This window comes from Panthera onca, chromosome E2 (assembly GCF_046562875.1).
Source record: "Panthera onca isolate mPanOnc1 chromosome E2, mPanOnc1 haplotype 2, whole genome shotgun sequence".
NCBI lineage: Eukaryota > Metazoa > Chordata > Mammalia > Carnivora > Felidae > Panthera > Panthera onca.
Genome location: NC_138353.1, coordinates 57,454,117 through 57,481,838, shown reverse-complemented (window position 1 = coordinate 57,481,838; position 27,722 = coordinate 57,454,117). Strand labels below are relative to the sequence as shown.

Here is a 27,722-nt window from a genome sequence, read left to right as displayed (position 1 = left end):
CCATTTATGTTTAACATTAACAGCAGCGACTTCATAATAATGTGAGAAGCTGGCTGACTTCCCAACTCACCTGGTCATCCAGAAGCAGCTCACAGAACTCCAGGAGCACCAATTTCTGCCGCTTACGTTACCTTGGTGGCCCGGTCCCTGTGCGTCGGGGCGGCCAGCCCAGGGGAGGGAGCGCTGAAAGGGAAAGGGGTCGGCTCTCAGCGTGGTATCAGCATCATGCCACCAGAGGGCACCACCAGACCACAGATGTCCCCGTGCCACACAGGCCACAGACTCCTACCCGGGGCTCTTCCAGGCCTGTGGTCCACACACACGGACACCTAATGCCTACTGTGTGCCAGTGAGGCCTCTGCCCTCAGTAGACATCAGTATGAGAAAGAGAATATACAGTTATATACTGTGATTCGTGCTATAAAAGAACAGCAAGGAGAGGGAACATCAGGATGGACATCACGGAGAGTGAGAAATCAGGTAAGGGCCGGGGAGAGAATAGCCATGCAAAGGCCCTGGGGCAGGGAAAGGCTGGTTTACTGCAGTCTATCCACTAGGTTAGTGAGAGTTCTGTCTCTTTGACATCAACCCAGAATTGGAGCTGCTTAAAACCAGAGAATGCTGGGGCGGGAGGAGCTGCTGGAGCCCACATGGCCCAGCCTGCTGGGCTCAGAGAAGGTGCCCGGGGGCCGACAAATGCCCACACGCACGGTCGCCGGCCAGGGGAGGCAGAGGCTCATCCGAAGCAGGTTTCCTAAAGCACAGGCTAGCCGTCTGCAGACAGGCCTCTGAAGACGAGGGACTTCAGACACCTTCCTCCGGGGTGGGCAGCTAGAGCCCTCGGTGGGCACACCGAGGGCAGTGGGAGCAGGGGTGACGTCTGCCGTGGAAAGCAGGGGACGGGGGCCGAGCAGCCAGGAGGGGTCCGTGCACGGCTTTTCTCCGACCTCAGTCTAGGTGAGACCCTGTCATCTGGGCAGCAGGGGCAGTGGCCTGCTGGGTGACCTGGGCAGCCTGCCGGCGAGGGGCTCCATTCGACACCCCGACAGCTCGGTGACCAGGCGGCGCCTGTGAGGGTCCCCGCTCCACGGGCGGATTGGCTCCGAGTGGCCGTGGAATGTGGCGGAAAGAGCCTCCCAGATGCGGCTACGGTTCCCATCCCTGCCACCTTCCAGCCGCGTGGCCTGGGGCGCCGCCTTCCCCTCCGTGCCTCAGTGTCCTCATCTGCAAGATGATGGCTAACGGTTCTGCCTCATGCGGTCTGCGGGGGGACTGGGGCCACGGGGCTGGCCGCGACGCCCGTGCGCGGCAGGTACTGGGGAAACGTAGTGCCCGCTACGGGGTGGGGGCTTCGCGGCCACGCAAGACCTCACGCCCGCCCGCCGTGCAGCGGGCGGTTGGGTTCCTCGTCCGTCTCTTTTGCCCTTTTCTTGGTTTTTCCGGACTAACCCTGTGTTCTCGCCTGAGATGGTCTTGCGGGCTTTTTTTTTTTTTTTTTTTAAACAAATAAAAACTCAAGCAGCTCAACAAAACCGAGTCCGTTTACAACAAAGTCCCACCAGAGCAGACGTTTAAACAGGCCACGGCTTAGGTCTTGAGAAGCCAGAAGCATCTCGATGTTTGCCCGGGCCTTTCTCCGCTGGGGGTTCTTTCCCACCCGCCCTCCCTTCTCCCAGCAGAGCCCGAGGAGGTGGGGGTGGCCGTCCAGGCGCTGGACCAGGGGTGGGCACTCTGCCCCCGGCTGCGGGAGACGCTGCGGGCTGCTGCTTGACCCGGATGTGACCCCGGGACTGTGGTAAAATACCTTGAGTGAGTCTGACGCGTACAGATCAGGAGAGCTCGCCTGGAAATGCAGAGTCACGGCTTCCCTGGGTCCCGATTCCTACCTGGCCAACCCAGCTGGCAGCCGCTCCCCTAAATGCACACGCGCCCAGGACAGCATTTGAATTGTTTTTATTTTTATTTTTTAAAGTGAGCTCTGTGCACAGTGTGGGGCTCGAACTCACGACCCCGAGATCAGGTCGCATGCTCTGCCGACTGAGGCAGCAACGTATCGAAGCGAAGTTCGCGTGACATAAAACTAAGCGTTTTAAAGTCAGCAGTCGAGTGGCATTCCGTGCCCCCCAAGCGTTGGGCACCCCCACCCCGAGAAGCCCCACGCCCGTCAGCTGCCGCGCCACTCCTCCCCCGCTGGGGACCACCCATCCGCTTTGCCTCTGTGGGTTTGCGCCTGCCGGACGCTTCTCATAGACGGGGTCGCACAAGTACGGTCGCCTCCCTTCACGTGGCGCATCTTCAGGGACCATCCGCGTCGTAGCCCGGGTCACAGCTCCGTCCCCCGCCTCGACACGCGTCTGCCCCCCGGGAGCCCAGCCCCTGTCCCCACCCCACCGAGACTGCTGGCTCCCTGCAGCCCCGAGGGCCACTCACGCTAGCAGCTGGCATCCTCTCCGGGAGCAAGGGCCCACACGGCTGGCCACAGAGTGACGTCCTGGCCGGTCCCTGCCCGGACATTCACGCCCGTGTCTGTGTGCACGCGTGCGTTACGCGACGGCCACACAACTGTCGGGCACGTGGCTGGTTTTCACTCGATGGTGTATCTTGGGGATCATTCCACACCCACGCAGAGACCCCCACCTTGTTCCCTGCTTCCCAGGGTTGCACCGCACGGCTGCCATACCTACGTGGGGACGGAGGCCCCCGGCCCTCTGCCACCGTGACCCTCGGGTGTGGGCCAGCCCTGCCCGCGCTCCCACACCCAGCCTGGCCGAGCCCTGGGCCCCATGCTGGATGGGAGAGGGAGGTCAGAGATGTCCTCTGGTTTCCTGGCCTCTAACCTCAGGGCCAGCTCCGTCAGGACCAACGCCTGACGGCATTTGTACCTCACGGACAGGGGGGAGATGCCTATTAATTGAATGAATGAAAAAGTGAATGGCCCCTTCTCATTGTTTAAGGCCTAGATCAGATGTCACCTCCTCCGGGAAGCCTTCCCAGGGTCTTGGCCCTTCCTCTGGGCCCGCGGGCCCCTATCCTCGGCACAGCACGTAAGCCCACTGGTTGTGGCCGATGGGTGCGGTGTTGGTGGCCACCACACTGGCCTCCACTGGTCCTGGTATCTTCCAGGGGTGGGCAGGACCCCAGCACAGAGCCAGGGGTGAACGGAGAGGCAACGATGCCCGGTACGCAGCCAGGGGACGAACGGATGGGGAAATTCACATCTGTCGTCATCAATGCCACATCTAAGCACAACGAACAGTTTCTAGGTCCACCCAGCTCTGCAGTCATGCCCATTTTGCAGACGAGGAAGCTGAGGCTTTGAGAGATTCAGCATCTTGCGTGACGCCACACGGTTCCTAAGCGGAAGCCCGGCTGACCCGCTGACCACATCTCTCCGGCTCTTCCCCACCCTCCTGTCGGGCCTGGCTCTCTCCGGGATGCCGGCGTGGAGCATGAGGACAGGGGGGAAAGAGGTGACCCCGTGGCCACGTTGTGTTTGCACACACTCTGTATAAGAACCAAGGCTGGGGACCAAGCCCTTGGCAATGGGAGGGAAGGGGCTGGACAAAGAGCCAGTCCCCGAGCAGACCCACCGGACCGTCCTCAAAGCCATTCCCCCAGCCTCGGCGCCTCCTGAGGCTGGGGCCGCTATATTGGCCCCAAAGTCCAGGTCACGATCTGCCCCCCTCACCGCTCCTTTGGGGACAGTGGGGGGGAGGAACCCGTTCACTAAAGGGAGACTGAGGATGTCAAAGGGCTTCGGCTAAAAGAGAAGCAAAGGGGAGCCAGGAGCTCGTAAGGTGATGCACACGCACAAACACATCTACACGACGGGTCCCCCCCCCCCCCCCAATTAGATGTCTTCGCCCACTCAGCTTCTTCCTCCTCCCTGCCTTCCGGAGTTCTCTTGTTCCCAGGCTGGTTCCAGGTTTTAGGCAGAACTGGGGGGAAATAGAGGGAACCAGGACCTACAGAGGCAGGAGAACCCAGGTGAGGGTTCTCCCCCTTATTGTGGAGACTCCGGACCCTAGAGAAAAGCGATGGGAAAACCAGCAAAACCGGGGAGAGGAGGCCTATGTTCATCATCGAGCAGGGTTGAGGCCGGGGAGGGGGTGCAAGGCCAAACACGAAAGCTGGATTTGGGGGGTGAGGTCTGGGGTCGCTGCGGGGGGGGTAAGGGAGTCGTGGAGAAGCAGCCACAGGATTTGGGAACCCTAATGGTGGGTTAAGAAGTAGATTCCCTTAGGGGCTCAGTCAGTTAAGCGTCTGACCTCAGCTCAGGTCATGATCTCACGGTTTGTGAGATCAAGGCCCGCATCGGGCACTCTGCTGTCAGCACACAGCCCGCTTCGGATCCTCTGTCCCAACCCCTCCCCGTCCCGCCCCCACCCCCGCCCCTCCCCTGCTTGCTCGCTCACTCTCAAAAATAAACATTAAATTTTTTTTTTCAAGTAGATCCCCTTAATGTTTCTAGGGCATTGTAAGTACTACAGATTCCTTGTGGATCACACTTGCCTGCAATGCCACCCAGACTGTGCTATCTGGAACCCCAGCTCGTACTAGGGTCACATCCACAAAGCCCATCTCACGACGAAGAAATAACGTAATCCTCCACAGCTCGGAGAGGCTGGGGGCGTCATCATCCCACATCAAAGATGACAGAACGGAGGCACAAGGAGGTCACGTGTGTGGCCCAAGCTCACGGAGCTAGAAAGGGGCCAGACCGAGACAAACCCCGTGTTCTCCAGACCCCAAACGCTGACCTCTTTTCTCTACCCAGCTCTGCCCCTGGGGAACGATCCTATGACACCGAATCGTCTCTCTCTCTCTCTCAGAGTTCGGTGTTTGGGGCCAAACCTGAGTGAGGTTTGCTGCTTCCTCTGAAAAGGTTGGCCTGACCTCAGGGCACCAATGCCCGGCCACCGGCAAGAATCCCCCGTTGGTGGGGATGGGCTAGCGGGCAGGCTGTTCTGGACACAATTCAGTAGAGACTCAGATGACCCAACAGACACTCTTGCTGACTCCTGTGGTCAAGACACACGGGACAGTTTCAAGGTGTCAAGGGTGGCAATGCCCAGCGCTGGCACGGAAGAGTGGGGGATGGGCTCCTCCGGTCTGTGCTGGTGGGAGTTTAAACGTGTACCACTTCTTGGAGAGCCGGCTCGACGCTGCGAATCCGATGACTTCAAAAACACGAGGTCTTTGACTCGGCAGCTCCGCTTCGAGAAAACACAGCCCAAGGAAATAACCCCGCGCGACGTAATTATCCTCCTTCACGCATCCGTGGGCCTCAGACGGAGGGCCCCGCGTGGTCAGTGGAGTTCGTATCTGACTGCTCGACTAGAACAATTTTCTCCCACAGGCTGGCTGTGCTGCCCCCAAAATGGGACGGCATGCTGGCTGCTTTTAAAAATAGCACCTAATGAGGCATACAAATTTCTATTTATGTCGTGGGGCTCGGCTTCCCGTTCCAGAAGCCACAGGATTTTCAGTCTGGAGCGGACCTTAGGGATTTTCGAGTCCAACACTTCCCAAAGCGTTATCGCCTGAGAGGGCAAGTTAAAGGGCGGGCGAGATGCTTTTGGGGAGCGAATGATCACGGGTGACGGGAGAGTGGAACCTGTTCTTCCCTGCGGGACTTCTCAGGGCCTTTGCCATACGATGGGCACTGCAGGCAGAGGGAGGGTGCGGTGTTTCTGAGCCATGTTTGGCCGCTGCCTTCATCTTCTGGGGGCTGCTGTGACAAAGGACCAAGAACTGGGGGTCCTGAAGCAAAGGACGTGTTCTCTCACAGCTCTGGTGGCCGCGAGCCCGAGATGAAGCAGGAGCAGAGCTCCCTCTCACGGCTCCAGGGGACGATCGGTTCTTGGTGGCCCCAGGCCACCAAATTTCCTCTTCCTACAAGGACCCCACATCTTTGCACCAGGGCCTACCCCACCCTAGTATGACCACCTCTAAACTTGACATCTGCTAAGACTCTATTTCCAAATAAGGTCACGTGTTACAGATGGCCATGAATGGTCGGGCCAACTGTTCACCCCGACACAGACGGAAAGCCTCGGAGCCTTCTAAGCTGGGGAGGCAAAGGAACACCCCCTGACCTGCCGCATTGGGACGGAACGTAGGGGCGGTGGGGGGGGGGCACAGGGACAGCAGCGGGGAGCCCCCGGTGAGGTCCGGGCGAGAGGAGACATGGCTCGGGCCAGGCGGAGGCAGGTGCAGGTGGGGGGAAGTGGCTGGCCCTTGGGCTGCATTTTGAATACCCAGCATCTGAACGTGTGACCCCAGAAAATGAGGCATCAGGGGGTAGGGGCCCGAGACGTCAGAATGACAGAGGTGCCCTCAGGGGGGACAGCCAGCTGGTTACCAGTTTCGGGAGGTCTGTTTTGCCACCAGGGACCAGCCGGTCCCCTAGTATAGCCGTCAGCCCCAGCTGCAGCCCGCTCCTGTTTCCAGAGAGGTCCCACTCCCAGAATGGCCCACGACGCCCCCCGGCCCCGAGCCACCTCCCATCTCACGCCCCAGGGGCCTACACTCTGCCTTGCACCCCAACTTTCTGTGCCCCACGTGCGTGTCCTGTGGGACACGCCTGCCTCCCTGCCAGACCGGCCGGACCTTCCGCCGGTCACTCCCCCTCTAGGGGCCTTGCTGTCCCCTTCTGAAATACAGGGTTCCAGGGCTGGAAGGCGGTCATCTGGCGGTCGCCCTCCCAGCCCCCGTGGCCCTGCGGGAACAGCACCCCGCCCACACGCACGGGGCCCACGGAGCCTTCCCGGCAGGCGGTGTGTGCCTGGCCTGTTCTGGGGATGGAAGGCCGTGCCCGGTCTGACCCCCCGCTCCAGGACGGGCGCCACTGTGGGTGCCCAGCAGACAACGGGGCCTGCACAGTGCAGGAGAGGTCACCTGGGTGGGGAGGCTCCTGTGGCTTCTGGTGGCTCTCAGTGGCGGTGCGGCTTGGGCTGGGCTGACCAGTCGGGCTCCAGGAGCCCAGCGGCCACAACCTCAGGCCTGGACGGAGCCCGCTTCTGTTTCGACAGGGCCGAGGGCGGTGTGAGCTCAGGGAAACGGGTCGCGCTGCCCGGGCTGGAGTCACCGACCAGCTCGCTGCCCCACAGTCGCCTCCCAGGCTCTCCACGAAGCAGGTCACAGAGCCAGGCGGCTGTCCTCATTTGAGCTCGGAAATTTCTTGACCTCTCCCCTCTGCCGGGAACTCCGAGGACTCGGTCCAACATCTGGGCGGGAAGGAGGCTGACCCGGGCGGGCAGCGGGAGATGCGGTTGTGGAGAGCTGAGCGACGGCGTGGGCGTGAGGAGCCCCCCGAGAGCCTTGGTTTTTCCATCTGGGAAACGGGGTGTCGCCGGCCGCCTTCCCTTCAGAAAAGAGCAGCTTAGCCCCCAACAATGGAGGAAGCCCGTAAGCTGTGGACAGAGGCCAGCCTTGCCCTTGGACGTGTTCAGATGGGAGGAGACCAGCACGTTCTCTCGCGTCCGTCTGAGCGGTGACCGGAGGGTGACAGTGGCAGTGGGCGCGGGCAGGTCCCGGGGCTGTTGTAACAAAGGGCCACCAGCTGGGAGCTTAGCCCAGCGGAGGCGCGGTTCTGGAGGCGGGGGGTCTAAGGTCAAGGCGCGGGCGGGTGGCCCTCTCTCTCAGGGACGCTCGCTCGCTGCCCCGGCTTCGGGCGCCCCCAGCAGTCCTGGCGTCCCTGGGCTTACCGACCTGTCACTCCAACCTCCACCTCCACCTCCAGTGTCACTTGCCCTCCTCCCGGTGTGTCTAAGTTCCACTCTTCTCACAAGGACCCCGGTCACTGGATCGAGGCCCACCCTAATCCAGCACGACCCCATTCCCCCGGACATCTGCAAAGACCCTATTTCCAAATCAGGTCACTCACAGGTTTGGGGGTGACCTGTCTTTCTGAAGGACACGTCCTTCTCGTGCTGACGGCCCTCCTGGCCATTTTGGGGGAGGGGGGACAGCCAGGCACAGCCGGGGACCCCTGGGCTGTCCCACCTGCTCTCACAAACGTACGTTCCGCGTGTTTCCCTTCCGGGGGCGGCTGGCCAGAGGTCAGCCAGCTGCCCGCTGGCAAAGCCAGGCCAGGGCTGGGCCGTGACCCGGGGACGGAACCCAGCATCCCAGCGCCAGCCCCGCACCCAGGCCGAGTCAAGGATGGGCGGTGAGAGCGGGAACTCCCGGCAGAAAGAAACAGGTGCCTTTGCCTATCGGATCGCAGAATGGCTTGACCTTGTCGAGAGGGCCCCGTGTGACTTCCAAGCCATGTGCACAGACCCCACGGCAGCACCAGCCCGGCCAGTCCCCTGGACCGGGACCGGATTGGCTCACACGCTCCCTGGAGGCTGGCCCCGCATGGGGTGTTTACCAGCCCAAATAACACACTGCCCAGAGAGGTTTGGGGACCAGCCTGAGGTCATACAGCCAGCAGTCAGGGTCTACACGACGGGCCAGGGGCCTTGCCTCCCGTCCTGCCAGCAGGAACCTCGTAGCCTTTATCCACCAGGATGGTGTCTGGCAGAAAAATCTCCACACACGGGAACCAGGGCGGCCTTCCTCACAGCTTTACAGCGGCAGCCAGGAAGAAAATGTCACCCTCGCACGCCCATCCTGCCTGGGAGCCGCCGGGGGCTCAGGGCGGCTGGACTCCCCGCTTGGGCCTCTGGAGGTCACGTCACTGAGCATCAGCTTCCTCCACGGTGACACGATCACGAGCTGCAAGGCCTGAGTGGTCGAGAGGATTAGGGACCTCCTCCCAGCAAGCAGGCACACAGTAGGTGCCTGGGAAAGGTGACGTTTCGATTTTCTATTGCCTCTGGAACCAGTTTCTGCCAACGTAGCAGCTGAAACCACACAGACTGTCCGCATCCTGGAGGTCAGAAGTTGAGCACAGGTCTCACTGGGCTCAATCAAGGTGTCAGCAGGGCCGGGTTCCTTTCGGGGGCTCCAGGGGACCACCCCACTCCCTGCCTTTCTAGCTTGTAGCTGGGTGTTTTCCTGGGCTCCTGGCCCTTGCAGGGGTGTTCACAGCCAGCAAGTATCTTCCCGAGCCTTCTTCTCTTTCCCTGATCCCAGCTGGAAAGGTTCTGGAATTTTAGGACTCAGTGGTTACCTTGGGCCCATCTGGGCCACCCAGGACGACCTCCGTATCACAAGCTCCCAAACCCAGTCGCGTCTGCAAAGTCCCTTTTGCCGTGTGAGGTCACATACTCACGGGTTCCGGGAATTGGGGCAAGGACGTCTGGCGGGGAGGGGGGGGGGTTGTTTTGCTGACCACAGGTGAGTGGAGCTGAATTCCATCGAGCGAGGGAAGCCGGGCCTGGGCTCGGGCAGTTCTTTTCGGAGGCAGAGGATTCCACTAACACCAGCTCATTCAAGAACTATCTCCATCCTTCTGTTGTTTTTGACTCTCTCCAAAGAGGCTCTGTCTAGCCAAGGAGACTGGGTCAGGGCTGCCAAACCTTCGCTTCCAAATAAACCCTACTAGGAAATTTCCATGGGACCAGGCCCTTTTCTTCCCTCACAAACCTGCCTGAAAGCCCAAGCCCAAGCCTGGCTTCTTGCGGAAAGGCCATCGGACCCCACACTCTCCAGAATGGGGCTTTTGTTGTCTTGCTGTTGATTTTCTTTTGTTGGTTTTTCCGCGTCAAGCTACGTGGCATGCAGGCAAAGCGAACTTGGTTTAGGACGTCATCATCAACTTGGAAAGGGTTTTCCAGCCCTCCTTGTCAAGAGGGCCTAAAGCATCCCCGCCTAGATTCTTTGGGGCTCCGTCCCCATTGCCTTCAAGGACTGCTCAGCCGTCTCGCAAGCCCGGCACGTTCGCAGGGAGCGTGTCTTAGGCCAACACGCAGCCAGGCACACAAATCCCACCCGCCTAACGCCCTGCATCCCTTGACCTTCATTTACCAACACAGTATTTACCAACGGGCTCGGTGTCGGCCGTTTCCGCGTGGATTAAATGCGTTTGTTTTGGATTTCAAACAGGTTGCGGGGACAGACATCATCCCGTGAGTTCGCCCCACGGTGCTGGTGTCCCCACTTTCCTGAGGAGGGTATGGGTGGGACAGGGGAGGGGACTGGGTCATGGCCACTCAGCTGCTAAGGGGCAGGGCTGGGGCTGGAGGCTGAGTCTCATCACTTTACATCGTTCCAGTCTCCGGTGGCAACACTCTCTACGGTGATAAGAAATCTACGTGGTCGGGGCGCCTGGGTGGCTCAGTCGGTTATGCGGCCGACTCCAGCTCAGGTCATGATCTCACTGTCTGTGAGTTCGAGCCCCAGGTCGGGCTCTGTGCTGACGGCTCAGAGCCAGGAGCCTGTTTTGGCTTCTGTGTCTCCCTCTCTCTCTGCCCCTCCCCTGCTCATGCTCTGTCTCTCTCTGTCTCAAAAATAAATAAAACATTAAAAAAAATTTTTTTTTTCAAAGAAATCTATGTGGTTTTCGTTCCAGCTTCCGGGCATAAGAGCTCTCCTAAAACCCTAGTAACTTCTTCATACGGGCATCTTTGCTTATCCCTAAGGAGACTGCTTCAATCACACCTGAGTCTATGCTAATGAGGTGACCCTTGTGGCTGGGTAATGAGAAGGCTGGAATTTGCAGCCCTACCCCCAAGCTCCAGGCAAGGGAGAGGGGATGGAAACTGAGTCAGTCACCAGCGGCCGGTGACTACTCCCGTCATGCCTTCCTAACGGAACCTGTATAAACACTCTGAATGAAGGGGTTTGGAGAGCCTCCGGCTTGGTGAATGCACCCATGTGCCGGGAGGGTGGCACCCCCCAATCTCCATGGGACAGCTCGTCCTTCTGGACCTCGCCCTGTGCACCTCTTCACCTGGCTGTTCATTTGCGTCCTTTATAATAAACCAGTAAGTGGAAGTAACATTTCCCTATGAGCTGATCCAGCTGAGGAGGGGGTGGGGGGAACCCTCAAAGTGCAGCCAAGTCGGACAGAAGTGTGGGGGACCTGGGGACCCCCTGCTTGTGACTGGCATCCGAAGTGGGGCAGTCTTGGGGGTCTGAGCCTTACACTATGGGGACTCCAGGTAGCGTCAGGATCGAATTAAGTTTAGGACACCCAGCCGGTGTCCACGGTGAGCTGGAAAACCCATTCATTTGGTGTCAGAAGTGTTATAAGTAAAAAAACAGATCTGTACTCCTTCGTGCATTCGCTCACTCAGCGTTTGGTAAGTTCGTCAAGTCAACTTTGTGCTGCTGATAAAGTGATGGACCAGAAAGGCACATTCCCTGTGCTCCGCAGCCACGGCCCCCCGGGACCCTGCCTCCTAGGACCACTGTGTCACAGCAGACATTCTGGGTCAGTTGGTATGGGGTGGGGCCATCCCTCGGGTAATTCTTTAAATTCCTTTTTAATTTAGGTATGTGGCAGGCTGAATAATGGTCCCCAAAGACACCAGGTCCTAATCCCTGGAACCTACACACATTAGCTTCCATGGCAAAGAGTTTCCAGATACGACTAAGGATCTTGAGATGCGTCAACGATCCCGGATCATTAGGTGGGCCGGAGAGCGATCACTTGTGTCCCTATAGGGAGGCAGAGGGAGATGCGACCACAGAAGCAGAGATGGGAGGGACGTGGCCACAAGCCGAGGACAGCTGTCAGCCACCAGAAGCCGGAAGAGAAGAGGAAGGATCCTCCCCGAGAGCCTTCGGAGGGAGCAGGGCCTCGACACCTTGATTTCACAGTTCCGGCTTCCAGAACCGAGAGAGAATAAATGCAGTTCTCTCACACCCCCAGGTTGATCGTATTTTCCTACAGCGATCACAGCAAACCAACACAAGGAAGGGCTTACATTCGGCCAGAGGCGCAAATCATCAGCGCACGACCCCGGGCACACGTACCCACACGTCACTCTGTAGGCCACCACAGAACATCCCCAGCATCCCCGGAACGCACCCTGGACATAACTCGCTCTCCCCACCGCTGCCCGAACAGATTAGTTGTGCCTGTTGTAGAGCCTCATATACACGGGATCGTACGGCGTGGGCTCCGACAGGAGGCTGCTTTCTCTCCGCTCACCATCAGTGAGATTCCCGCAGGTCGTTGGTTTTTTTCCTTCTCTATGGATATCATTCCACCGTGCGAAGAGATCATAATTGGTTCATCTATTCTGTTGACGGGCCCTGGGGTTGCTCCCAGTTACCAGCTATTACCCACGAAGCTGGTAGGAACCTGAGCCTGTGGTCTTTTGCCGACAGACGCGGTCATTTATTTCAGACCCACACCTGGGTCTGGGCTGGTGCGGTTCTGTAGCCTCCCAGGTGATCCAAATGCGTCATCGGGTGTGAGAACCGGGGCTCTAGACTGGCGGTCCCCAAATGGGGCTGCCTTTGCCCCCCAGGGGACCCTTGGCAAGGTCTGGAGACGTTTGGGTTGTCGCAGCTCAGACGCGGGTCGGGGGGGGGGGGGGGGACGCTAACAGATTCTAGGGGACGCAGGTCGGGGAGGCCGCTAAGCATCCTACTGCACGGAAGGCAGCACCTGCCCCCGCCGCACACACGCGCACCGCCAGGAATTATCCGGCCCCGATGGCCAGGAGGCCTGAGAAACCCTCCTGCAGACCGATGTCACGACCACGCGCATGAGTAACCCACCTGCACGAAAGCTGCAGCGCAGAGAACCCGGTTCCTGCGGAGAGGCGGGCCGGGCCGGCAGCGGTGAGGGGCGGAGCCGCGGGCAGATCTTTCTCGAGCTTCGTGGAGATCTTTCTCGAGGGGCCTCCTCCGCTGTGGGCCTTGAGCCGCGGCTCTGAGGCGAATCCCTGCGGCACGGGGGCGCTGGGTGCATTTCTGACACCGCTCCCCAGTTCTGCAGTTTCTTCCCGGGTCTGTTGGTTCCAGGGACACGGAAAGCCCCCCCCCACCCCCCCCCCGCGTGGGTGGGGGGTTGGGGGGCGGGACGCACGTCTTCTCAGGCGCTGCTGCCGAGGTTCCCTGAGCGAGGGGAGGAGTGGGCTTCCCAGGCTGCGCAATTCCCGGCAGCGTGGGGCAGGGGGCGCTGCAGTGAGGTTGGCGTGTTCGTCCGCCGGGGGATGCCTAACGGTGTCGCGCAGGCAATCTCGGGGCCTCCGTGTGCGGGGGCGATCGGCTGGCTGTCCACCACCCCCTTTCCTCTTCCTCCTTCCACCTCTCCCAGCATTCCTTGCAGTCAGGTGCCGCCATGTGACTGAGTGCAGGTGGAAGCCGAGCTGCTCCTAAAAGCCTCCCACACCTGCCCCTCCTGGCTCTGCCCTACCTGCCAGCTGGGAGCAGAGGGCGGCTGGTGGGTGGCGCAGCCACAGACAGGAACAGCCTGGTCCCTGAGTCCCCCTGCTGGAAAAGCCACCCACCTTACGCCTGCTTGGTGCTACTGAGCGGAAAACAAACTCCGGGTGTGCGAAGCCACTGAAATGTGGAGGCCAGCTTGTTATAGCAGCTAGCGTGTCCTTAACTGGCACCCCAGGCTGCCCCAAACTGGGGATCCGGTTGGCGCCCCAGGCTTCCCCAAACCGGGGATTGGGTTGGCGCCCCAGGCTTCCCCAGATTGGGGGATCTGATTAGCGCCCCAGGCCTCCCCAAACTGGGGATCGGGTTGGCGCCCCAGGCTTCCCCAAACTGGGGGATCTGATTAGCGCCCCAGGCTTCTCCAAACCTGGGATCGGGTTGGCGCTCCAGGCTTCTCCAAACGGGGATCCAGTTACTGCCCCAGGCTTCTCCAAACTGGGGATCGGGTTGGCGCCCCAGGCTTCCCCAGATTGGGGGATCTGATTAGCACCCCAGGCTGCCCCAAACTGGGGATCGGGTTGGCGCCCCAGGCTTCTCCAAACTGGGGATCAGGTTTCAAGTCCACTCCAGTAAGAAGTGATTCCTCCCCCAACAAGGACCTGCAAGCAGAACGAGGATGAGGTGCTGAGGCACCACCGAGCGGCGTGTGACCCGGGAGAGGGCAGAGGCTGTGGCGGCAGCGGGCATCTCTCGGCCATCGAAGAGGGTTGTCGAAATCCCCGGACGGGCATTCGGAGGTGCAAATGCGAGTGAACCATTCTTTGCTCTAGTTCTTGTCAACTGTAATATGTGCACACAATCACGTTAATTTACACATAATGGAAGTCACATTGGCTCTCAGGAAGCACACTTTCTACTCTGACCTGTCACGAAATCCGCGCAAACTGAACTCAGGCTCTCACGGCAGGGCTCTGGCGCCCTTAGCGCCCCACTGGTGTCCTGTCGCTTGTGTTTCGTTGTCTGAGCCGTGGGACTCTGAACCCCGATACTACTTGGATCCCTCCCCGGCTTGGCTGTCCTGTGACCCTCCAGCAGGGTTACCGTGCGCCTCTCCCGCCACGAGCGCGCCCACCTGCCCCCTGGGCCATATTCCGCTCTCCCCACTGGGGCCCCCAGAACTTCTCGAACCTAACACGCCGCACACAAGCTGTGGGAAGCAGGCCCTTCTGTCAGGCTCCTTCCCGGTCCCCACCAACGGCCTCCATCCCGTGTCACAGGGTCCCCAGTGCCTGTGTTTCCCGGGTTCCCAGAGTGAGGCCAGCGTGGGCACTGGAGAAGCGGGGTGCCCCTCCTCCCTCGCGGCTACCTCTCTGGTGGCCGAGGGTCTCCTCCGTGGCTCCTGCTCCCTCCCAGACCCCGGCACGCCTGTCCCTTCCTCCCAGACCTGGAGGTCACGTCCGGCGCAGCCGAGCTCCGGTCACAGCGCAGCCCTCCGTGGCCCGCACGACCAGCTCCCCGCGTTCGGTTTGCTCTGTGGAAGTGCTCGGAGGAGCGTGTTTCCCGGGCTGGACCCCGATTGCCACGCGGGCCTCCACCCCTCCCACCTGCCTCTCTTGATCCCCCCCCCCAGCACTTCCTTCCTGCCTGGGATGCACCCGCCCTGCAGCCGCCCCTCCGATTCACGCGGAGGCCAGTCTTCCCCAGGGTGGCACTTTACGGGAGAACACCCGGGTCTAGGAGCTCCAGAAGCGTCGTCACGTGCATTTGGACACCCGACCTTCAAGACCACCGACTAAGGACTTGAGAAAACCACAGGAAGTTACTTTGAAGCTCAGAGCTGAGCCCGTAGCCCTTCGTGTCTGATCTCCTTCCCCGGGCCCAAGCCGCATTTCATGGCTGGTTGTGACAGCAGAAGGCGTGCTGATGGGGGGGCCCCCCAAAAGAAAATCTCTGACCCGCTTTATACCATTCCTCCCCCCCGGAGAAGTAAAGCCAGCAGCCAGCAAGCGACAGAGCGTATCCACGGGAGCAAATTTGCTGCAGAAACAGGTGATATGTTTGCCCCAGCGTGCCTGGTCTCTCCGGAAGGACAGAAGTTGCTGCTAACCGGGACGGAAACGGGGTGTGGGTGACAGGAACGCGGGGTTCCTGACCATCCGTCTGGCATGTTATACTGGGCAAGGGTGTTACTTTCTGCAAATGGGGGCGGAAAAACATCGCATCCCTCTTTCCAAAAAGTCTGGTTGGCTCGATTCATCCTGTCTGAAACACAGGGAAAAAATGAAAAAAACAGCTGCCGAGAGTCTCCAGCTCGGGGCTGTGCTCTGCAGAGCTTCCCTGAGCCAGACTGAACCTGGCCTGCCGTTCGTGATAAGCATTTGCGGGCTCAGGCGGAGACGGGTCCCAAGCACACAAGGGAGGGTGTGGGTGCGGCCGCCGGATCTCCCGTCTTCTGGCTGCTGGGGGCTTATCTGCCTCCGGTAATGCGGAGGATTAGACTCGCCGTCGTCCCGTCCCTCCTCACTGGCTGGCTGAGCACTCGCACAGACTCATCTGAGGTCTGAGATCAAAGGTCGGAGATGACTAAAGGGACGGTGATCAGGACCCCTCCCTTCCCTGTCTGAAGTCAGACCCAGACCGGGCCCCTCTGGAGGAAACCCGGGCCAGGCGGACCTCCCATTGCCTGTATCTACTGCAGGCAGCAGTCGGGTCCTTCTGGCGTGTCCTGGAAGAGCCTGGCTTGGTGGCATGCCTCGGGAGGCTGGCCCCTGTGAGCTGTGTCCACCAGTATCAACAGGGCGGGCGTCCCAGAAGGACTGTGTCTCCGGACTCTGCAAGGAAGGCTTAGAACTCCGGCCGCGGTTCCTACGGCCTGGGGCCGCCCAGGAGCATCGAAGACGCCATTCCTCAGGCCGCCACCAGAGGGCACTGTCCAATGCCACATCACCACTCCCCGTCTGAAACCTTCCGGGGCTCCCCGCCGCCCTTAGGAGAAAGCCCCCATTCGTAAATCCGGCTTACCGGGCCATGCCGATGTAGCCACTGCCCCTCCTGGCTTCTTCTCACCTTCGCGCCCTGCTCCAGCAATAACGGCTGTCTCTGTCTCGCAGTTCCCGCAAAAGATGACATTTCCTGCGGCCGCGGGGCTTCTGTCACCCCCACCCCCGCCCGCCCACTTGTCGGAAGGCTATTCCGCTCCTCATTCGCTCGCCCACTGGGCTCCCAGGCATCCTGTACGTTTGCCCTCCGACAGCAGGCCGTGCAAACGCCCCGATGAGCTTGCGTGGCCCTGAGTGGCAGCGCCGGGACCCTGCCCTCCTCGGCGGCACCTGCACGTGCAATTCTGTCGCAAATTCTGTCTTCCCAGCTAGACCCCCAGCTCACCTCGTCCCGTCCCCGGACGCCCTAGGCCCCTACGAGGTCCGTGCAGCTTTGCGCACCACTAGAAAGCTGCCTGCAGGGGGCGCTGGTGCCAGCCGCCAAACGCTTGTGGAGGCGGCTCTCCGGGGCGCCTACCCGGTCGGACCACCGGGATTCAGGGGGTGCGTGTTACGAGCCCCAACACAGCCCGTCCTGATGAATCCACCACCTCTGGCAGCCGTTAATTAGCTAGTAACTGATAAATCGATAGATTTATATCAGGACATCATTTTTCTATGAGCTTCACAAAGTAATGGCTGGATGTGTATTTAATACAAGAATTAAGTTGATGGTTCAGAGAAGGGCCATCCTTCCTCCCTCTTGTACTCACGAGATACATTTTCCCACTCGGCCTGAAATTTCACAATGAGAGTGTCATTTCTTGGACGTAGGGGACACGGGGGCCTGGCAGGGGGTGTGCAGCTTGGTGGCCCTGGGGTGGCATTTGAATCTCTTTCGTGTGGGGGTCGCCCCGGTCCTTTCCTGCCAGCCCCCTGTCCTGGCTTCAGCCCTGCCTTCTTCGTGGGGTTGGGATGCTGGGAAGCCAGGCTGGGAAGGCCCTCCCCTGACAGTGAGGCTAGCCTTGCTGCTGCCTGAATCGGGGAGGGGAAGGGGGAGACCCATCGAGAAAAATTCAGCAGAAACAAATGTCTCAAAACAGTAGCTGGCCACACGTGAATCGTAACACTGGGTCAGAGCCGCGAATCAATTGTTCTGGGCTGTCTCTCCCCCCAGTCCGTGCCTCCACCGGACAAGCTGGCAAACAGAACCATGGCCATGGCAGACATCACAGATGGATCACAGCTCTCCAGGCAGGCATCACCAATCAATCCGCGTGAGCGAGAGAATATCTGTTGGCCGCCTCTGGCCATCCTGTCGGACCTGATGTGTGTGGCACCGTGCTTGGCATGGGCATCAGGAGCTTGGTAAATACTTGTTCAGCGAATGCAGGATGACGCTGCTTGTTCCCAAGACGTAACCTCTGCTGACCAAGGCCACCGCTGCACTCCTGTGGCTGTGTAGTCTGTGCACTGAACAAACACACCTGGCCGGGGCATCGGGGGCTGAAACCCAGCTGTGAGCTAGCAGTGGCCCTGGCCGTGGTGCACGGCCCGGCGATCCCTTCCGACGTTCTGGGCTTTACCCGGCCCTGGGAGACAGGGCCCAGAAACCCAAAGCTGTCGGCTTCAGACAGCAGCCCCTGTTCCAGAAAACGGAAGCTGGGCACAGAGGAGAGTCGTCGGGCCCGAGCAGGTCCCATCCACGGGGCCCTGGAGCCCCACGGTGGCTCTGGAATGGTGAGGAGAGTGGCGTGGGCGGGCTGACTGCCCAGCGCTCACCCCACTGGGTGGCCGATGGGGAACCTGACCATCAGGGCAGTAAACGGAACCCACCTGGTTCCACGTCGACACCCTAAATCTCGTCCCCGAACCACGAGAAGCACGTGATCACGGCTCGGCTTCTCCAGGCTGATTTCCCCTCACCCTCTTCACTCACGGCCGAAGACGTTCAATGGGGAGGCAAGCCCCTCTCATTCACTTCATTCAAATGCCTGTTCCCCTTTTTGAAGTACGAGGAAGTCGCAGTTCACCAGTTCAGACCCAATGCAGCAGTTTCTGTTTCTTTCAAACCTGACCCTTCATCTCCCATAGTTCCACGCTTCCTTCTCACTGGCCCGGGGCCAGCCGGGTTTGCTTCCACAGCCCTGCAGGTGCGAGGCCTTGCGCAAAGCCAGCTCCAGCCGGGAGGACCAGGCCCTCCGCTTCCCTCCCCTTGGGAACGAGAGGCCACATCTCCTCCAACCTGAGAGGCACAGTCTACACTCTTAACATCTCTGAGTTGGTTTACACGTTGTACATCACTGTCCCACAGGTGGTGGTCGTTGACGCAGGTGTCGCGGGCTGGGCTGTGCGACCACCGTGTGTCCCGAACTCCCCCCACCCCCCCCCATTCAGCATCTCTGCAGGCAGGGGTGCATCTTGTATGCAGGGGTCTCTCGTCGTTGCACCATGTCATGATTGTGAAGTGGGTTTAAAGCTTTAGTCCTGACACGTGGACTCTCCTAAGAAGGGTGGCCGTCACCACGCCCTTGGTGGCGCAGAGAATGGGGACCGCGATCAGTCTGAGTGCAGAGGTGACGTGGAAGAGCCAGCGTCTGAAAGTGAAGACGTTTAGGGTCTTCCGCAACTCGTTGGTTTCTGCGGCGTTAGGCGTGCCCGAGAGTGTTATGTCTACGTGGAGATGAGTCAACAACAGCTCTTTTGCTAAGTGTCACATGAAAGCTGCATGATAAATGTCCGCTAAAACTGGAACAGCACAGAGAAGACAACACGGCCCCTGTTCAGCGATGACACACAGATTTGCGAAGCGTTCCAGAGTTTTAAACAATCCACAAAGCTAAAAGACAGCCTCCGGAACGGAAGAAGATATTTGCAAACGACATATCTGACAAAGGCTTAGTGTCCCAAATCTATAAAGAACTGATACAACTCAACACTCAAAAAAGCAAATAATCCAATTAAAAAATGGGCAGAGGGCTTCAAGAGACAAAGCAGATGAACATAAGGGAAGGGAAACAAAAATAATATAAAAACAGGGAGGAGGACGAAACAGAAGGGACTCATAAATATGGAGAACACACTGAGGGTTCCGGGAGGGGGGATGGGCTAAATGAGGAAGGGGCACTAAGGAATCTACTCCTGAAATCATTGTTGCACTATAGGCTAACTAATCTGGATGTAAATTGAAAAAATTTTTAAAATAAAATTTTTAAAAAATGTACGTCAAAAAACAAAAAAAATGGGCAGAAGGCATGAACAGGCATTTCTCCAAAGAAGACACCCAGGTGGTCAACAGACACAGGGAAAGATGCTCAACATCGCTCATCGTCAGGGAAAGGCAACTCAAAACCACAGTGAGATCTCACCTCACACCTGTCAGAATGGCTAAAATCAACAACAACAACAACAACAGGAAACATCAGGCGTGGGCGAGGATGTGGAGACAAAGACCCCTCGTGCACTCTTCGTGGGAATGCAAACTGGTGCAGCCACTCTGGGAAACAGTATGGAGGGTCTTCAAAAAAATTAAAAATAGAACTACCCTGCAATCCAGTAATTTCACTACTGGATATTTACTTCCAAAATACAAAAACACTAATTCAAAGGGATACGTGAACCCCTATATTTATATCAGCGTTATGGAAGCAGCCCAGGTGTCCATGGGCAGATAGATGAATGGATAAGGAAGATGTGGCACATATACAATGGAATATTATTCAGCCATAAAAAAGAATGAACCCTTGCCATTGGCAACGACACGGACAGAGCTACAGAGGATAATGCTAAGCGAGACGAGTAAGAGGAAGGCAGGTATCATATGATTTCACTCATATGTAGAATTTAAGGAACAAAGAAACAAACCAAGAAACAGACTCTCTTTTTTAAAAATTTTTTAATGTCTATTTTTGAGAGAGACAGAGCGAGTGGGGGAGGGGCAGAGAGAGAGGGAGACGCAGCATCCGAAACAGGCTCCAGGCTCTGGGCTGTCTGCACAGAGCCCGACGCGGGGCTCGAACTCACAAACCGTGAGATCGTGACCTGAGCCGAAGTCGGACGCTTAACTGACTGAGCCCCCCAGGCGTTCCCTGGGCTCAGAAGATTCTTGAAGCAGCCCCAGGCCTCCTTCTGTTAGTGAAAAGCAGAGCAGGATGGGGAACAGCACTGGGCTCCCCGTCCCTGCTCTGGATTTCCGTTCCTGCTGTCTCTGGTCCCATCGACTGCCCACCCCTGGCTCCTCCCAGGTGGGGGGGGCAGCCCCGGGAGCTGCACTCTCTACCACACTGTGTTGGCCTGGCGGGTACTTGGGCAAAACCTCACCGGCTCACCCCTAGTGCTCTGACACCCACGCAGCTTTCAGGGTGGAGGCTGCTGGGAGCAGGGCTCGTCCCAAAGCAGTTTTTCCGGGGTGACCACGTGGGGACACAGTCCACCCAGGTCACGGCTCACCTTGTTTGAGCCTCCTGGTGGCCTGGCCGGCCGGCTACTCACGACGAGTGTGACCCACCACCTGCTCCTCCCATAGAAACGTATCGAACACACACGCGCGCGCACACACACACACACACACACACGCACGTGCGTGGACACTCCTAGCCCCTAGAATGGTGCTCGGCACACAATCGGTACACAGTAAGTATCACTTTAGTGAATGAGTAAGTCATGAAATGAGTCCTCGTCGGTGTGAGGGCCCATCCACGGGGTTAAAGCAGCCACAGTCCTTTCTGGCCAAGACGAGACAGAACCCAAATAAGATCGAGACAGAGCCCCAGCCTCTGGCTGGGACCATCCACTAAGCCCGGCTCTGCGGGTCCCACGCCGGATCTGCCCGGCAGCCTGGACGCGCACTCTGCCTCTAGCGGGTGAGAGGAGAGCGGCGGGCTGCCTGCAGGAAGGGGCTCACAGATGGCAGGTAGGCCGTGGGCAGCCCAAACTGGCTGGAGCGGGGGATCTTCTGGATGCTCCAGGGGGATGAAAAGCCAGAGCTGGCCCGGCCCAGGCCACAGCTGAGTAAGCCGCAGGCAGGAAGTGTGCAATGAGCCTCTTCGGGCCGGACAGTGTCTTTTTAAGTGGAAATGTCAATCGCCTTTGAGAAGACTCCATCCTTGGGGAGAGGCCAGGTCTCTCCCTGGCCAACGGCCTCGGGCCGAGCGTGGGCTGACCCCAATCGGAGACCAGCTCCTACGTGGCACTTGGAAGCTGGGGGGACTTGCGGGGTCCCCAAGCGGGGCTGCGGAAGCTTTGGCCTAGGAGGAGGGGAGATTGCTGATTATTCCCTTCCCTCCGTTCCTTTCTTCTTTCCTTTCCCTCCCTCTCTTCCTGTTTTTTTTTTTATTTTGCCAGATATTTATTAAATGCCTACTATGTCCCAGATACTCTGCGAGGCACTGGGGATTTGGGAGTGACTGAAGAGAACAAAAAAATCCTGCCTTTGTGGAGGTTGCATTTTAGTGGGAGAGAGGGACGATAAGACAAATAAATAAAAATAAGCTTCAGAAAGCGCTCTGGGGAACAAATAAATAGGGGAGGGACGCGCAGTGTGGTGGGGGGCAGGGGGGCGGCTGCAGAACTCTCAGCTGGGGCAGCCCGGGAAGGAAGGTCTCACAGAGGGTGCTGAGGAAGTAAGATCACCGGGGAAGGGCATTCCGGGGAGCGGGCACAGCAGGTGCAAAGGTCCTGGGGCGCCGGTGTGCCCGACAAGTCTGAGGAACTACAAGAAGGCTCAACTCACCCAGTTCCTTCTCTGGACTGTTGCAGAAACTTCCCCTTGTGCCACCGCTTCTGGGTTCTACGTCTCTGACCCAAGGACGAGCCATGAGTGTCCACTTCCCGTGTGACGCTGCTCTCCGTTCTGGGGACTTGGGTGGGGAAACAGATGGGTCTGCCCTCTCAGTGGTTACGTCTTCTCCGACATAAAAGACGTCTTCTCCGTCTTTTACCCACGCATCCGTGTGACAGAAGCAGCCCAGACGTCCCCCCAACAGGAAGGGCGCAAATGCACAGCACCGACTGGGACACAGCCTGAAGGAAGGACACCCTGCCCGAGACCACGAATCCGACGAATCCGACGCTCCAACTCACAGGGGCGGAGGGAGTGGTCCAAGGGCGCGTGGGCTCCGTTCTGTAAGATGAGCAAGTCCCACAGACCTGCGGCACAGCACAGAGCCCACAGTTAGACGTGTGCGCCCAACAGCGTGCTGGGAGGGTGGGTCCCTCGCTAAGTGTGCTCACTCTGAATGAATGAATGAATGAATGAACGAACCCTTCGGAGGCGATGGGCGGCCTGCGGCACAGATCGTGGCGACGGTTTCGCGGAGGTGTCTTCATCTCCAAACCCATCAAGGGGCACACGCTAAACACGGGTAGCTCTCTGAACGTCGCTCCTACGTCGATGAAGCGGTTTAAAACTCCTTGGGTGTACAGGTCTCGAGGACAAGGACATTGTCTTGCTTGACCACGGTGTTGCAGATCGAAGGCAGGAAACTCGCACGCATACCATTCTGGTATCCAATCCATTTCACTGCTGGTCCGGGTTCAAATGGCCCAGCTGTCCTAACTATGTCCTCTGTAGCTGTGTTTTCTTTTTCTAAACCACATCACCGCCCGGGGACCCCACACGGCGTTTACCGGCCATGTCTCCTGGGTCTCCTTTGCGCAGGAAGGGGGCACGTGGCCTTTTTTTGGTCTTTCGTGGCGTCAGTTTTGAAGTCTACAGGCCAGCTGTTTGGCACAATGTCCCTCGCTTGGGGTCTGCCTCAAAATCAGACCTAGGTTCTCGCGTTTGGGGCAGGAATGCCACGGAAGTGATGTTATGTCCCTCTGACCGCATCCTCTCCAGAGACGTGACGTTGGTTTGGTCCAATATTGATGACGTTAGTGTTTTTTAAAACGTAAATTGGGGGCGCCTGGGGCGCTCAGTCGGTTGAGCGTCCGACTCCCGCTCAGGTCACGATCTCGCGGTTCATGGGTTCGAGCCATGGGTTCTGAGCCTCCAGGCTCAGAGCCTGGAGCCTGCTTCCGATTCTGTGTCTCCCTCTCTCTCCACCCCTCCCCCGCTCCCGCTGTCTCTCTCTGTCTCAAAAATAAATAAACGTTAAACAAATTTTTTTTTAAAACACACAAATTCGAAAGTGTATTAGCCCCAGGAAAAAAACCGATTCCTCAAAATCAGTTTGTAAGTTCCCTATAAAGCGGGAGGCTCACAGAAAGCTTCTCTCTCGTGAACAGAAAATCACTGTGCCTTTGGTCCAAGATATGTTGGATTTCTCTTCCTCCTACAATGACAAACAGATGGAGGTAGTTGAATCTGGGAATGAGCATGCTCGCCCCAAATGTGCAACATAAATACAGAAGCGATCACCAGAAGACTCACAGCCCGTCCTGGAACAGGGCCCGTTTGTAGAATGACCATATGCTGTGTGGCCGGTGCTCCTGGACCCAGAGCTGGTGCCTCTGCCCGGGTCGGGGTGGGGCTGCCCTGCTCGGCTGGGAGCGCGCTCTGCGGAGCCACGTGGGGGCCACCGGACTCGGCTCCCACCTGCCAGGCTGGCGTGGGTGGCCTGGAGGTTGCTGATGTCAGTTTGGACCGCTTGAATAGGCTTGTGTCTGCTTGTTGTCTCCACGGAAAAGTTACCATTTCCCCCTTTGTAAATTATAAATAATCTGTGGGGAAATACTTTGAGACTATGAATGTCCCGTTCCTCCAGACATCGTCCCCCACGAGGTTTTCAGCATCCATGGATGACCCAAAACCAGCATTCGTAGTGCATTTATTTGGAGGCAGATGTCTTAGTTGGCAGATACGTGGTTGCCTGGGAGACGCTTTCCTTCGAAGAGAGCGTCTCTTCTTCTTCATTTATTCACTCATTCCTTCTTTTTGCTTCTATGCATGCAGCATGGGTGCTTCCTCCATTCTAGCCGCTGTGGGAGGAATGCATGGGTGGACGGGTGTATTAGCTAGCTATTGCTGTGTAACAAATCACCCCCCAACAGTTATCTGTAAACATTTATGATCGCTCATCGTTTCTGTGGCCCCGGTACTTGGGAACGGCTCAGAGGGACAGTTCTGGCTTGGGTTTCTTGGGGCCAACACGCAGGCTTGATGGCAGACAGAGGATCCACTCACGGCCGCCACGTTGGTGCTGGCCGTTGGAGGGAGGCCCCAAGTTTCTCTCCACACGGGCTCTCCACAGGCTGCTCGAGTGTCCTTCCGGCATGACGGCTGGCTTCCCCCAGAGCAAATGACCCAAGAGAGGGAGAAGGAGGTGGGACGGCATCACTTTCGCCACGTCCCATCGATGAGAAGTGAGACTTAGCGAGTCTGGCCCCTGCTGAAGGGAGGGGAATTAGCCTCCACCTTTAAAGGTCAAAGAACGTGCGGACGGACACGAGCTCCTCAGAGATTACACACAAGGTCACCTCGTGACCCAGACATCCCCCTCCTAGGTATATACCCAGGGCAGTGCAATCAGGGACTCAAGTGCTCGTACACGGATGTTCCCAGCAGCACCAATGACATCAGGGAAAGCTGGCCAACAGCCCCAGTGGCCGGCAACCAATGATGGACTAACCAAGTGTGGTCTAGCCGTGCGACGGAATTCCATTTTGTCCTAAAAAGGAACGAAGGGCCGACACGTGCTACGACACAGATCCACCTGGAAAACCTCACGCCGAGGGAAAGACGCCAGACGCGAGGGGTCACGTCGAGTGTGATTCCGTGTGTACGAAACGTCCAGGATAGAAAAATCCAGAGACGGGGCCCGGGGGGTGGGGGGGAGGAGGGGCCTTACTTCGAAGGGAGGGACACGTTTTGGAAGTAGGTAGAGCAGAAGGTCGTACGACGTCGTTAAGGTCACTGGATGCCAGCGGCTGTGTCACTTCCGAACGGCTAATGGTACGTGAGGTGAGTTTGCCTCGGGAAATCGCTTTGGAACACAAAACAAAAGCCCCGCGTTGGGCAAACCTGGGCAACGGGGAGACCAGTCGGAGCTGTGCGGTCTAGGGGGTAGGGATGCAGGCAGAGGGAAGGCCGGGGAAGGAACGTGGGTGTGCAGAGATCTTAGAGGGGTGCCCCGGATTCTAGCAAGGAGAGGAGAGGAGAGGGGTGCCCCAGATTCTAGCAAAGAGAGGAGAGGAGAGGAGAGGAGAGGAGAGGAGAGGAGAGGAGAGGAGAGGGGTGCCCCGGATTCTAGCAAGGAGAGGAGAGGAGAGGGGTGCCCCGGATTCTAGCAAAGAGAGGAGAGGAGAGGAGAGGAGAGGAGAGGAGAGGAGAGGGGTGCCCCGGATTCTGGAGGACGGGGCAGGCAGTGAGGACTGTCAGGGTCCAGCACACAAAGTCCACCAGCAGCTTCTGGAAGAAGAGTAATGAGCTGTTTGTATGTTGAGTTTGCGGTGCTGGGGGCGGGGGGGCCCTCGTGGGGGTGCCGCGCATGGGAGCGTCTGCCCCTGAGTGAGTCAGAGGGAGGGCACGTTCCACATCCATCTGGGGAAACAGGCGACATGTCTTGTCATCTGAAACCGGGCCTCCCCACCACATTCCGGGGGCCGCGCCCCCACGTCGGAGCGGCTGGCGTCTCGGCTCAGCCTGGCGACAGACTGGTGAACGTGTCTGTGCCGGGTGGCACGGGGGGGGGGGGGGCGTGGGGGTCTGTGGGTTGCTGGGGAGCTGTGCTCACGTCAGAGGCGTGTCCCAGAATCCCCTGTGCTTGGCCCAGCTGAGCAGAACCTGCCTCGTGTATGCGGGACTCGCCCTGGGGGCTGGAACCCGGGCACTTGGGCGCTGGACAGAACCCGCTCCTTTACCCCCTGAACAGGGAGCAGAAATGCTATGGAAGATACCCAAGATTTAGAGAGACGTTTGGGGATCGGAGTGGACAATACTTTAGTCGATACCGAGCCTGGGATGTTAGCAGCCCAGGCAATATTCACGACCGTGTGAACCTGAGTCCCCACCTAAGAAGGCGGGCGGGTGGGCAGTGGTAATCCCGTGGCAAGGTCTGGGGTGTGTCGCGGGGTTACACGCTTGGGCTCAGGGTCAGACAGACCTGCGGCCAAGGCTGGCCCTCACTAGCAGTTTATCGGGGGGTCAAGTCACCCGACCTCCCTCTGCCTCGACTCTTCCTTCTGTGGAATGGGCTGCCCGCCAGAGAGCGCTGTGGAGACGTGCGCGGGGTGACCCCGGTGATTATCAGTCATTACCTTTACATGACCGTGATACGCCTGGGGTGCCGGCCAAGCTTTATCTAACCCCCGTCCTGCTGACACCTGTCTGGTATCATGACGATTCTCCCCATTTATTAGAGGGGGGGAGACGGTTCAGTTCAGGGGCAGTTTGGGTGGGTCACATGCATGTGATCCCACTACGTTCCAGAAGGGTCCGGTCTTAAAATGGCCCCAGGGTTTGGGAACTTACAGCTCAGCTGGAGCCTCAGCTGTGGGCTCCAGACTCTTGCTGGGGCTGCAGGGTGCGAGCAGGTGGTCACTGACCAGGACTTCCCTGGGTTTGGCTTCAGTACCTCGGGGGGGTGGAAAGCCACCTCCCAGGACAGGGGCTGGACAGAGCGGGTCCCGGTGGGCACGCCCACATCAGGATAACTGAGGGGGGTGCCGGTAGCCATCTGTGCCCGGGGGGACAGGGGAGGCAGGTGCCTGGAGAGGGCAGCAGGAGGGACCCATCAGCCCCCCTGGAAGGTCTATAGGCAGGGCCCAGACCTGCAGGTGCGGGACACGGACAGCCCGAGACCCCCGGGGAGGAAACTACAGGAGTAAATACCCACTTATCTCCTCCAGCTCCTGGTGATGTCTCCCACTGGCCAAACCCTACAGTACCCTGAGGGCAGCTGGCCCCTACAGGTGGGCCCCAGGACACAGAGGGTGCAGGACGGATCTAGACGAGCGAGGACAGCCGTCAGAGCAAGCCCCACATCCTCAAAGGCCAGGCCGGGAGGGGCCCCACCGGGAGCCATGGGGACGGCAGGGTGGGCACTCCCTGGCCCCTGGCATCTCACACGCAGGCCTCACAAGGGAAAGGAGGGAAACCTTATCCTGCTGTTTGTAAACCTGAGAAAGCCAAACAGTCCTTCTTAGAAGCCAGGCCCGGATCTGCCCTGGACATCTAGAAAACGCTGCCCTACTCCCCAGTCTCCACTGACGGTCCTCTGCTAACTCGGGAGTGGGTCCGAGCCGACAGGGGCCAGGGCACCTGAGGAACGTCACATCCGATGGCCAGAGGGACAGCCGAGAGGCAGATCTCACTTGGATCCTATCCAACCCGAGGAGGATGGGCATAGTGTTCTGGAACCTTCATGCTGGTGCGTGAGGCCTCATCTGAGGCCTTCTCTCCAGACCCTCAGCCGGCTTCACACCCTAATACACCTCGAGCCCCTTCCCTGTCGGGAAGGCCGGCCCAGCCCCCTCCCCGCCCCACCGCCGCCCCCTTCAGCTCTCAGGGAAACACTCCCGTCTCCCCAAACTGGCTCACGGCCCGTTGTGAGCTCTCGGAGGCCCTGGTTA

At 58.8% G+C, this 27,722-nt stretch overlaps 1 long non-coding RNA gene and 1 other non-coding gene across 2 annotated transcripts in view; one reads left to right on the top strand and one right to left on the bottom strand.

Moving 5' to 3' along the window:
• Window positions 1-19,291, bottom strand: part of LOC132690063 (uncharacterized) — a 35,998-nt gene extending 16,707 nt beyond the window's left edge. Inside the window, exons 1-2 of the long non-coding RNA XR_009615219.3 lie at window positions 12,625-19,291; window positions 71-183 (exon numbers count right to left, since the gene is read on the bottom strand). This is a non-coding gene — a long non-coding RNA (uncharacterized LOC132690063). The remainder of the gene's footprint in view (window positions 1-70; window positions 184-12,624) is intronic.
• On the top strand, window positions 18,929-19,035 carry LOC132691417 (U6 spliceosomal RNA). The gene has a single exon (XR_009615765.3). It is a non-coding gene; the product is annotated as a U6 spliceosomal RNA (small nuclear RNA).
• Window positions 19,292-27,722: the final 8,431 nt, after the last annotated feature.